This window comes from Schistocerca nitens, chromosome 3 (genome assembly GCF_023898315.1).
Source record: "Schistocerca nitens isolate TAMUIC-IGC-003100 chromosome 3, iqSchNite1.1, whole genome shotgun sequence".
In the NCBI taxonomy this organism is placed as follows: domain Eukaryota; kingdom Metazoa; phylum Arthropoda; class Insecta; order Orthoptera; family Acrididae; genus Schistocerca; species Schistocerca nitens.
The window spans coordinates 478,371,144-478,383,214 of record NC_064616.1 but is presented as its reverse complement, the minus strand read 5'-3'; positions in this window follow the sequence as shown (position 1 = coordinate 478,383,214).

The following is a 12,071-nucleotide window of genomic DNA, read 5'->3' as shown; positions in this document are numbered from 1 at the left end:
TGGACTGAGCAAATGTTGGGAATTTGTACGGGCGCTGATAACCGCGCAGCTGAGAGCCCCACAAACCAAACATCATCTTCATCATCACAAATAACGTATCTTTTAGTCTGCAGCAATAGTGCCCTGTTTTGAAACTTGAAGACAGGCTAAATTTGTAAATTTGTATTCCAGGCCATGACTCGAACCCTAAACCTTGGCTTTCGTGGGCAGTGCCATTTGGCAAGCAGGAGAAAGATACTGACAGAAATGGGGCTCTGAGGACGGGTCACGAGCAGTGCTTGGTTAGCTGAGCTGGTAAAAGCATTGTCTACGAAGGTCTAATTTCCGGATTCAAGTATGGCTCCGACACAAATTTGAATACACACATCAAAAAAAGTTTTGCATCAGCCCGGTTCCGAGAATTCCTGAAGACAGACGTTGACTGTGGATATCGTACCAAGGACACAGTCCCTTTGACTGTTCAGACATGTCACTAAACCCTCCCAAAGATGTAAACAACCATGCATATGAAAAAAAGTTTACTATTGGCAGCACTATTCAATCGGCACGTGGTTTTTCACTACTGCAGAAAATCGTTAAATGCTACTTTTCCTCTGTCAGTGCCTTATGTTTAATCTAAAAATACCTGTCTCAATTTAACTTAGCAGTAATATACGCTCCCCTCCTTCTTCTGAAGTGACACATTGTTGTGCTTTTGCAGCGTCTTTGCCGCTCATGTACCTTGTGACGAATCTGTATTTTTCCCAATCTGATATGAGTGACTCAGAAGACATGGTGAGACGACTTATTCTGTGTTGTTTCCCATCGTTCTTTAATAGTAATGGAGACCGCAGCGAATGTATGTGTAAACATGCGGAGCAACATAAAATTATTTCGTTCAAGAAAGACGGTAAATGCAAATGCTCCTAGAGGTCATTTCATGTAATTTGCATTATAACACGAACTTAGTGCGCAGACATCATTGCCACATTCTGATATTATAAATGTTTTCTTTCCTAAGGCAACTCTTCTTTAATCAACGTCCACTTGTTTTGATAACAGCGTGTAAGGCGTCTGAACATGAATGTGTCAGTCCGAAACCGGTAACTGTGCTTGTTTAATAAAATGAATGAAAACCGAATTGTGGCTGGTTGCTGTGACTACTATCAACTTTTGCACGACACAACAGACACAGTTGTCTAATAATGTCGTTATTTGACAGCAAAAAACAAGACATTTAGATGTTTCTGTAGTAAACGTTTTATTGTTCAGATGGGAACACGGACAACAGTAAATTTGCGTGTTGGGCTTTATTTATGCTGATAATAGTACAGAACTGGTCTACAGTACCATTCTCTTAAGCATCTAATGCAGAAATGGACAACGAATGTCGATTTTATAAGCCTGACAGTGTGATCGCGCGACAGCTCAGTGTCACTGCGTTCATTTAACGTGCACTGACAATCGTACCAACTGCTGCTCTTTGGCTCTACAAAAGTCCGTTAGCAGGCACTGCTAATTGGCACTCGTTTTACTTTCCTCCTCAGTTTCGAGAACGAAGTGAACGGCATTGACGAAAATGCTCGTCTCTTCCTGCAAGCGAGGAATTCCGCGTACGACCTTTCGGGGCTAGTCGGCAGGAACAGCTGCGAGAGGAATGTCGCAGAGCCGGTTGCAAAACCGTCCACCGCGTGCCGTGACAGGCACCGCACTCTGGAGCCATAGGCTGCACTATGCGGCCAAGTATCCTGCTGCCATCGCTGCTCCTTTCAGGAACGCAAAAGAAGAACACCGGAAAAATACGAGGGGCGTTCAGTAAATGATGCAGCAATTTTTTTTTCTGAAAGCAGGCTGTTTTTATTCAGGATTCGCATACACCATATTATTCCCCACTCTTTTGGCTACAAAACCCTACTTTTCAACATTATCTCCATTTAGTGTGACGACCGTACGCTACCTTACTGGGAGGACCTCTACGTCCGCATGGTACCACTCTACTGGTCGATGTCGAAGACAATAATAATCTCTCAATCATCCGCGTATTGCTTCACGCGAAGTGATTCCTTCGATTTCCTACAGATGGTCCTTCGTTGCTCTTTATGGACTTCTGTTAGGTGGACGAGTGTATCAGCATTATCAACAGAGACGTCCAGGTGAGCAGCGAGGTATTTGACTGTGATCCGTCGATCACCTCGAGTGAGTGTCCGCACGTTCCAAAACTGCAGGAGTTACAGCTGTGTGCGGCCGGCCAGCACGCGGGAGATCGGAAAGGCTTGCGCAACAATTTTGCGATGACAGACACCTCGCCCAACGACTCACTGTGCTTTTGTTCACTTCCAGGCTTCTGTAGACATTCTGCAAGCCCCTATGAACATCTGCGATGTTCTAATTTTCCGCCAAAAGAAACTCAGTTACAGCTCTCCGCTTGGAACACACATCCGTTACAGACGCCATTTTGAGGGCTACGTACACTATGCGATCAAAAGTATCCAGAAACCCCCAAAAACATACGTTTTTCATATTAGGTGCATTGTGCTGCCACCTACTGCCAGGTACTCCAAATCAGCGACCTCACTAATCATTAGACATCGTGAGAGAGCAGAATGGGGCGCTCAGAGGAACTCACGGACCTCGAATGTGGTCAGGTCACTTGTGTCACTTGTGTGACTTGTGTCACTTGTGTTATACGTCTGTACGCGAGATTTCCACACTCCTAAACATCCCCAGGTCCACTTTTTCCGATGTCATAGTGAAGTGGAAACGTGAAGGCACACATACAGCACAAAAGCGTACAGGCCGACTTCGTCTGCTGACTGACAGCCGACAGTTGAAGAGGTTCGTAATGTGTAATAGGCAGACATCTATCCAGATCATCACAGAGGAATTGGAAACTGCATCAGGATCCACTGTAAGTACTAAGACAAGTAGCTGGGTGGTGAGAAAACTTGGATTTCATGGTCGAGCGGCTCCTCATAAGCCACACATCACGCCGGTAAATGCCAAACGACACCTCGCTTGGTGTAAGGAGCGTAAACATTAGACAATTGAACAGTGGAAAAACGTTGTGTGGAGTGACAAATCACGGTACACCATGTGGCAATCCGATGGCAGGGTGTGGGTATGACGAATGTCCGGTGAACGTCACAAGTTTCTTCAGGCATGGCATATCCAGAGGAAGCCACTCATTAATGATTAGATTACATAGAGCAACCAGTGCGTGTAGATATTGACTGCCACGCTTCACCTACTGTTCAAAATCATGTCAGAGATTTTCTTTCGAATTAGTAAAAAAAAAAAAAAAAGTAGACGTCGTGTGACTCGCACCTCCCGTCGGGCAGACCGTTCGCCGGGTGCAATTCTTTCGACTTGACGCCATTTCGGCGACCTACGTATATCTCGCGAAGAGACCATAAGGATAAAATCAGAGAGACTAGAGCCCAAACAGAGGCATACCGACAATCTTTCTTTCCACGAACAACACGAGACTGGAATAGAAGGGAGAGCCGATAGAGGTACTCGAAGTACCCTCCGCCACACACCGTCAGGTGGCTTGCGGAGTATGGATGTAGATGTAGCTGTAGAATGGGGATGAAATGATGATGATTGGGACAACACAACACCCAGTCCCTAAGCGGAGAAAATCTCCGACCAAGACGGGAATCGAACCCGGTCCCTTAGGATTGACATTCTGTTGCGCTGACCAGTCAGCTACATGGCGCGGACTTCAGGATTAGTAATTTCATGGGACAGCCGAAGTACGGTAGGGCGCCTGAGTGTTTGTCAAACTAGGATCGTATGCGTGCCCGTGTGACCGTAGCTATCGTCGTCTTGGATGACGGCAATGCCCACGGTACTCATCTCGAAGATGTAGAAGAAAGGGCACTTGTGAGCCTAGAATGTCGAAGCAAACATTCTGGTTCATGTTCATGGTTACATGAATGAGTGGGCACAAGTCTTGGTGCATAAAACACCCCAAAGAACTGCGTGCTTAAAATTAAAGTGTAGCTACTCAGGGGCACACAGCGTGGGCTGTAATTTTCGTATGGCACCAAAACTTGGTAGATATGCTAAGGCGCTAATGCGGAATCTATTTACGTTGGAAAAAAATTAGTTCCAGTATTGGCCACCAGGTGCAAATCTGGCGCTGGCAATGCAAGAAAGACGTATAGAAACGTTTCTAAATGTAATGCATTAGGAAAGGACGTGGGCAGAAAACATCAAACAAGTGAGAAAGGCATAATGTTGATTTTGTCATTAACGATCCTTCATGAAAACAGTGGTACCCAAACAGTTTTGCTCTTTGAAAGCAGTAATCACATGCCATACAAGGAAGTCTCGATAAGGTGCAGATGTCGCGGCACGCCTGACAGACCCTCTGGGTGTATTCTCTTCAAAGAAGAACGTACCGGGAATAAAGCTGCTTGTGAATCTACACCACAGTCACATATGGCGAGTGCAATGGCTCTTCGTGCACAAAACATGGTTTAACAGTACCCCAATTCCGGCAGTTCTGTGTATTCACGTTCTTGCAAATCATGGGGTTGCAGCTGCTGCTTCCTCTGGATTTTATCATCATCATCATCATCATCAGCCAATTCAATCATTAAATGATGTGGCCTCTTCGAGTCGTGGATTCAGGTAGGCTTTCAGAAGTCTTCTCCAAGTGGGACAGTCTTGGGCAGTTCTCTGTCAGGTGTTACCAGCGATCTTCTTGATGTCTTTGTCCCATCTGTCTGGTGGTCTTCCTCTAGGCCTCCGGTGCTCTCTCGGACTCCACTCCAGTACTAGCTTCGTCCATCTGTTGTCTTTTCTTCTTGCGATTTTATACGGGTACTAATGTAACATAGACCGCAAAACTTTCCATACTGTTGACCATGGGTAGGACAGTTCTCCTGACACTGCAGGAGCACCAGCACTACCCAGGGCATGTGCTGCATAGTCATTTACTGCAACAGCAATCTCGTCAATAACTTCCACCTTGTTAGGACGCCTTTCTCTTCCAGGTGCCACTCCAAGCTCATCCGTGTTCTCGAATTTCATTTTCATCTTTGAACTATTTAATACCATCCAGCCTCTCCTCAGACCTTTCAGTCGGCGATACTCTCTCAGCACTGTAATTGACATAAATTCACATAAAACAGTTTCACTAATAGCGCACGGTCTCTCTTCTCGATAGGCTGTTTACTGACGTTATCGCCTGTCAAGTAACAGCGTAGACGCCGTACCATCACACAGTGTACAGCGGCAGATACGCACCTGGTGGCCAAAATTGGAACTAATTTTTTTCCAACATAAATCGGTTCCGCATGTACGCATTAGCATATCTACAAGGATTAGCTGCCATACGATAATCACAACCCACAATGGACCTCGCGTGAGTAGCAGCACTTTAATTATAACCACCCGGAATAAGGGGCGACCAAAGCGTTTCCGTTCGATGGCGCTGCTGTAGCGTACATGCAACGTAGCGCGACTCCGATGCGGGTATGTAAGCACCGGCAGGTAGGCAGGGGATCAGTGTGGCATTCGTGTCTTTCCGACGTGCGTGCGTTAAATGCGGAAATGTGAACGATGGCGACGTTGTTACCACATGCGTCCGAACAAGATCAACGCGCTGTTATTCTTCTCTTGGCTGTCGAAGGACAGACAGCGATAGACATCCATCGGAGAATGACTTACGTGTGTGGGGTAGCATGTCCGTCTAAAAACACCGTTGTGGGGTGCTGCTGCTTCACGATAACGCTCGTCCCCACATAGCAAATATCGCAAGACATAAGTTACGCCAACTCAAGAGGGAGACGTTCGAACACTTGCCCTGTAGTCCTGATCTCTCTCCATGCGATTATTATTCTTTCTGTCCCTTAAAGGGTCGACGATTCCTGTCGGCCGAGGATATGCAGCAATCAGTTTCGGACTTTTTCACGCAGCAGGACACGCTGTTTTACCAAACAGGTCTCTTCAGCATGGTGCATCGAAGGGATAATTGCCTCAATACTCATGGCGATTTTGCCTGATTAGTATACCGATTCTGGACTGTACGGCCTTCGAATGGTTCAGATCGCTCTGGGCACTATGGGACTTAACATCGGAGGTCATCAGTCCCCTAGAACTTAGAACTACTTAAACCGAACTAAACTAAGGACATCACACACATCCATGCCCGAGGCAGGATTCGAACCTGCGACCGTAGCGGTGGCCCGGTTCCAGACTGAAGCGTCTAGAACCTGTACGACCTACGAACGGAATTTTTTTGATCGCTTCTTATGTCACAGCACCACCTTCTGTCTGAACTCCACCCCTCGAGCCAGCCTCCATCTCCAATAAACCACGCATCGAAATGTGCAATAGAAATCAAACCAATCTTCGGGTTACTGACAGCTTTACCTTTCGTATCAAGTGGTGTAAGTAGAAAAGTTAGGTGTGATGAAAGTTTGCACATATGGACCGAGTAAACTGTCATATGTACAGTATTTGTGTATTTATTTAAGTGGCAATTGCGGAGTGTTGTCCCAGGGTGCCAACAAAGCGTTTCCTGACGCTGAGGTTCCGAATACAGACATCTTGCGACACGCTGATTGCGTGTGGAAGATTTCCATGAGCCCTGCAGTCATGGAAGCGCCACGGCTAACGGGATATAAATGATACGTTGGGCGTTCCACAAATAGCTGCACGCAGCCCACTTACCAGCTGGACAAGAAATACAGCACTACTTGTTATTCATCACAGTTGCGTGGAGCGTATCGCTTGTTCTCATAGAGTCATCAACAGAAGACATACAACCTGGCGACACGCACCACATGACGGAATATAGGTCAATCTCGATGTCTTACTGGTTTATTCCTCTCCCCCACCCCCACCTCTCTCACGACTGATTTATGAATGAAAAATGAATTTTGAACACTCCCTACCATTTACAGCGACTAATCGCAGGTACATTGACGAATAAAGTACCCTACAGAATAGATAAGAGACGGATTTTATTAAGTTTGCCGCTAATTGAACTGCTTCGGTTTTGCCAAAAATAACCACTATAGCTAGGGTAAAATTACTAATTTCGTATTTGAAAACAAAACATTTCTGCGACTGTCCCTGAAAGTGATCTTAGTGAGACTGAAATTTAAGTTCCATTTCATTACATTCCTCGTGAAGAATGAAGGAACTTGAGGGTTTAATATCTCGTCGACGACGAGGTCATTAGGAATGGAGCACAAGGTAAACTGGGGAAGGATGCGGAAAGAAATTAGCAGAATCTTTTTCTAAGGAATCGTCCCAATACTTACGTTCACCGATGAAGGGAAATCGCAGACAACGTAAATCTACTGGCAGAAGTAAAGCTGTCAGGACGGGGCATGAGTCGTGCTTGGGTAGCTCAGATGGTAGAGCACTTGCTCGTGAAAGGCAAAGGTCCCTAGTTCGAGTCTCGGTCCGGCACAAAGTTTTAATGTGCCAGGAAGTTTCATACTAGCGCACACTCCGCTGCAGAGTGAAAATCTCATTCAGGCAACGTAAATCTAGATTGGCGGACAGGAATTTGAACTGGCGTCTTCCAGAACGTGAGTCCAGGGTCTTAACACTGCGCCATCTCGTTTGCTATTTCTCGCAAAGTGAAACTCTTTCGCGACAAGTATTTTCAGATGTACAGATACATAACTAATAGCCGCGTGGTCTAAGGGCGCATTGCCATGGTTCGCGCGGCTACCCCCGTCGGAGATTCGAGTCCTCCCTCGGGCATGGGTATGTGTGTTCTCCTTAGCGTAAGTTAGTTTAAGTTAGATTAAGTAGCGTGTAAACCTAGGGACCGATGACCTCAGTAGTTTGGTCCCATAGGAACTTACCACCACCATAACTAATAATTGGAATTGTTTTCAGATTTCAAAACATTCTGATAATCTGAAGTCAGTTGGGTCAACTAAACTGCGCAAAACAATACTTGCCACTATCATGCATATCCTTTTCAAAGATTTTGTTTGAAATATACAGTTACTCAAGCAATTTCAGTTTAAAGTAACTGAAATTCGACAATATTGCCTTTATAAATTCAAACGCCTTTTTTATTGATGCAGTTTTATTATCCTTCATTGTCAAAACACTCTCCTTGTCTATACGGATTTTCTATATAATTTCATCTATTCACAAATTTACATTGTATTCTAGTCCATTTTCAAATGATCCTAGCTTATATTTTAACCACGTACACACTGAGGTGAGACGAGAAATGGGATAGCGATATGTACATATACAGATGACGGTAGCATCGCGTACACAACGTTTAAAGGGGCAATGCATTGGCGGAGCTGTCGTTTGTACTCAAGTGACGTCATTGTGGCCGCACATGTGGTAACAGACTCTGAACACGGAATGGTAGTTGTAGGTAGACTAACGGGACATTCCATTTCGGAAATCGCTACGGAATATTCCGAGATTCACAGTGTCAAGAGTATGCCGAGAATACCAAATTTCGGACATTACCTCCTATCATGAACAGCGTCGTGGCCAACGGTCGAGAACAGCGGCGTATGCACAGACTTGTCAGTGCTAACAGACATCCACCATTGCCTGAAATAACCGCAGAAATTAATGCGGGGCATACGACGAACGTATCCGTTAGGAGAGTGCGTTGAAATTTGGCGGTAATGGGCTATGGCAACAGACGACCAGCGCCAGTGCCTTTGCTAACAGCACGACATCGCCCGCAGCGCCTCTCCTGGGCTCGTGAACATATCGGTTGGACCCTAGACGGCTGGAGAACTGTGGCCCGGTCACATAAGTCCCGGTTTCAGTTGGTAAGACATGATGGTAGGGTTCGAGTGTGGCGCAGACCCCACGAAGCAGTCGCCGCGCGCGATTAGCCGAGCGGTCTTAGGCGCTACAGTCATAGACTGTGCGGCTGATCCCGGCGGAGGTTCGAGTCCTCCCTCGGGCATTTGTGTGTGTGTTTGTCCTTAGGATAATTTAGGTTAAGTATTGTGTAAGCTTAGGGACTGACGACCTTAGCAGTTAAGTCCTATAAGATTTCACACACATTTTTTGAACCACGAAGCAGTCAATATCGTCACTGCGTGATAGCGATGGAAATGTTAGCGATGATGGTGCCACTAAAGCGGAGTCACTAAATACAGTTTTCCGTAATTCCTTCACGAAAGAAGACGAAGTAAATATTCCAGAATTCGAAACCAGAACAGCTGTTAGCATGAGTGACATAAAAGTAGATATCTTAGGTGTTGCGAAACAACTCAAATCACTTAAGAAAAGCAAGTCTTGCGGTCCAGATAGTATACCAATCAGGTTCCTCTCAGAGTATGCAGACACAGTAGCACCTTCACAACCGCTCATTTGACGAAATCTCTGTTCCTAAAGACTGGAAAGCACAGATCACACCAATATTCAAGAAAGGAAATAGGAGTAACCCATTGAATTACAGACCCATATCACTGTCCTCAATTTGCAGTATGATTTTGGAGCATATACTGTAAGTAGGCTGTTTAGGTTTTTATATTGGTAACGCCACGTAGCGCTCTGTATCAAAATCACTGGCTGTGGTGTGTGCAGTCTGTGGCTGGTTGGCATTGTTGTAATATTCGCTATTGCACGAGGTGCATTCAAGTTCTAAGGCCTCCGATTTTTTTTCTAAGTAACTACTCACCCGAAATCGATGAAACTGGCGTTACTTCTCGACGTAATCGCCCTGCAGACGTACACGTTTTACACAACGCTGATGCCATGATTCCATGGCAGCGGCGAAGGCTTCTTTAGGAGTCTGTTTTGACCACTGGAAAATCGCTGAGGCAATAGCAGCACAGCTGGTGAATGTGCGGCCACGGAGAGTGTCTTTCATTGTTGGAAAAAGCCAAAAGTCACTAGGAGCCAGGTCAGGTGAGTAGGGAGCATGAGGAATCACTTCAAAGTTGTTATCACGAAGAAACTGTTGCGTAACGTTAGCTCGATGTGCGGCTGCGTTGTCTTGGTGAAACAGCACACGCGCAGCCCTTCCCGGACGTTTTTGTTGCAGTGCAGGAAGGAATTTGTTCTTCAAAACATTTTCGTAGGATGCGCCTGTTACCGTAGTGTCCTTTGGAAGGCAATGGGTAAGGATTACGCCCTCACTGTCCCAGAACATGGACACCATCATTTTTTCAGCACTGGCGGTTACCCGAAATTTTTTTGGTGGTGGTGAATCTGTGTGCTTCCATTGAGCTGACTGGCGCTTTGTTCCTGGATTTAAAAATGGCATCCACGTCTCATCCATTGTCACAACCGACAAAAAGAAAGTCCCATTCGTGCTGTCGTTGCGGGTCAACATTGCTTGGCAACATGCCACACGGGCAGCCATGTGGTCGTCTGTCAGCATTCGTGGCACCCACCTGGATGACACTTTGCGCATTTTCAGGTCGTCATGCAGGATTGTGTGCACAGAACCCACAGAAATGCCAACTCTGGAGGCGATGTGTTCAACAGTCATTCGGCGATCGCCCAAAACAATTCTCTCCACTTTCTCGATCATGTCGTCAGACCGGCTTGTGCGAGCCCGAGGTTGTTTCGGTTTGTTGTCACACGATGTTCTGCCTTCATTAAACTGTCGCACCCACGAACGCACTTTCGACACATCCATAACTCCATCACCACATGTCTCCTTCAACTGTCGATGAATTTCAATTGGTTTCACACCACGTAAATTCAGAAAACGAATGATTGCACGCTGTTCAAGTAAGGAAAACGTCGCCATTTTAAGTATTTAAAACAGTTCTCATTCTCGCCGCTGGCGGTAAAATTCCATCTGCCGTACGATGCTGCCATCTCTGGGACCTATTGACAATGAACGCGGCCTCATTTTAAAACAATGCGCATGTTTCTATCTCTTTCAAGTCCGTAGAAAAAGAAATCGGAGGCCTTAGAACTTGAATGCACCTCGTAGTGTTGGGCACTTGGATGTGAACAGCGAGTAGCGTTGCGCAGTTGGGGGTGAGCCGCCAGCACTGGTGGATTTGGGGAGAGAGATGGCGGAGTTTTGAGAGCGAATGATCTGGAAGTGTGTCCATCAGAGACAGTAAATTTGTAAGACTGGATGTCATGAAGTGATATATATATATATATATATATATAATGACTTTTGAACAGTATTAAGGTAAATACATTGTTCGTTCTCAATCAGAATCTTTCATTTGCTAACTATGCCTATCAGTACTTAGTGACTTCAGTAGTAAAATCTTTTATTTAGCTGGCAGTATTGGCGCTCGCTGAATTGCAGTAGTTCGAGTAACGAAGATTTTTGTGAGGTAAGTGAGTCATGAAAAGCATAGGTTATTGTTAGTCAGGGCTATTCTTTTGTAGGGATTATTAAAAGTCAGATTGCGTTGCGCTAAAAATATTGTGTGTCAGTTTAGTGATGATCAGAATAAGTAAAGAGAGCCTACTTACAATACTGTACTCGAACATTATAAATCACCTTGAAGAAAATGACTTATTGATACATAACCAACACGGATTCAGAAAATATCGTTCTTGTGCAACACAGCTAGCTCTTTGTTCCCATGAACTAATGAGTGCTGTCGACAAGGGATATCAGATCGATTCCATATTCTTAGATTTCCAGAAGGCTTTTGATACCGTTCCCCACAAGCGACTATTAATCAAATTGCGTGCATATGGAGTATCGTCTCAGATGTGTGACTGGACTCGTGATTTCCTCTCAGAGAGGTCACAGTTTGTAGTGATAGAACAGAATTTATATCTGGCGTTCTGCAAGGTAGTGTTCTTGGCCCTCTGCTGTTCCTGATTTATATAAATGATCTAGGTGATAATCTGAGTTTCTCTGCCTCGTGATGACTGGGTGTTGTGTGCTGTCCTTAGGTTAGTTAGGTTTAAGTAGTTCTAAGTTCTAGGGGACTGATGACCATGGATGTTAAGTCCCATAGTGCTCAGAGCCATCTGAACCATTTTTGATAATCTGAGCAGCCCCCTTAGATTGTTTGCAGATAACGCTGTAATTTACCGTCTAGTAAAATCATCAGACGATCAATTCCAATTACAAAATGATCTAGAGAGAATTTGTGTATGGTGCGAAAAGTGGCAATTAGCACTAAACAAAGAAAAGT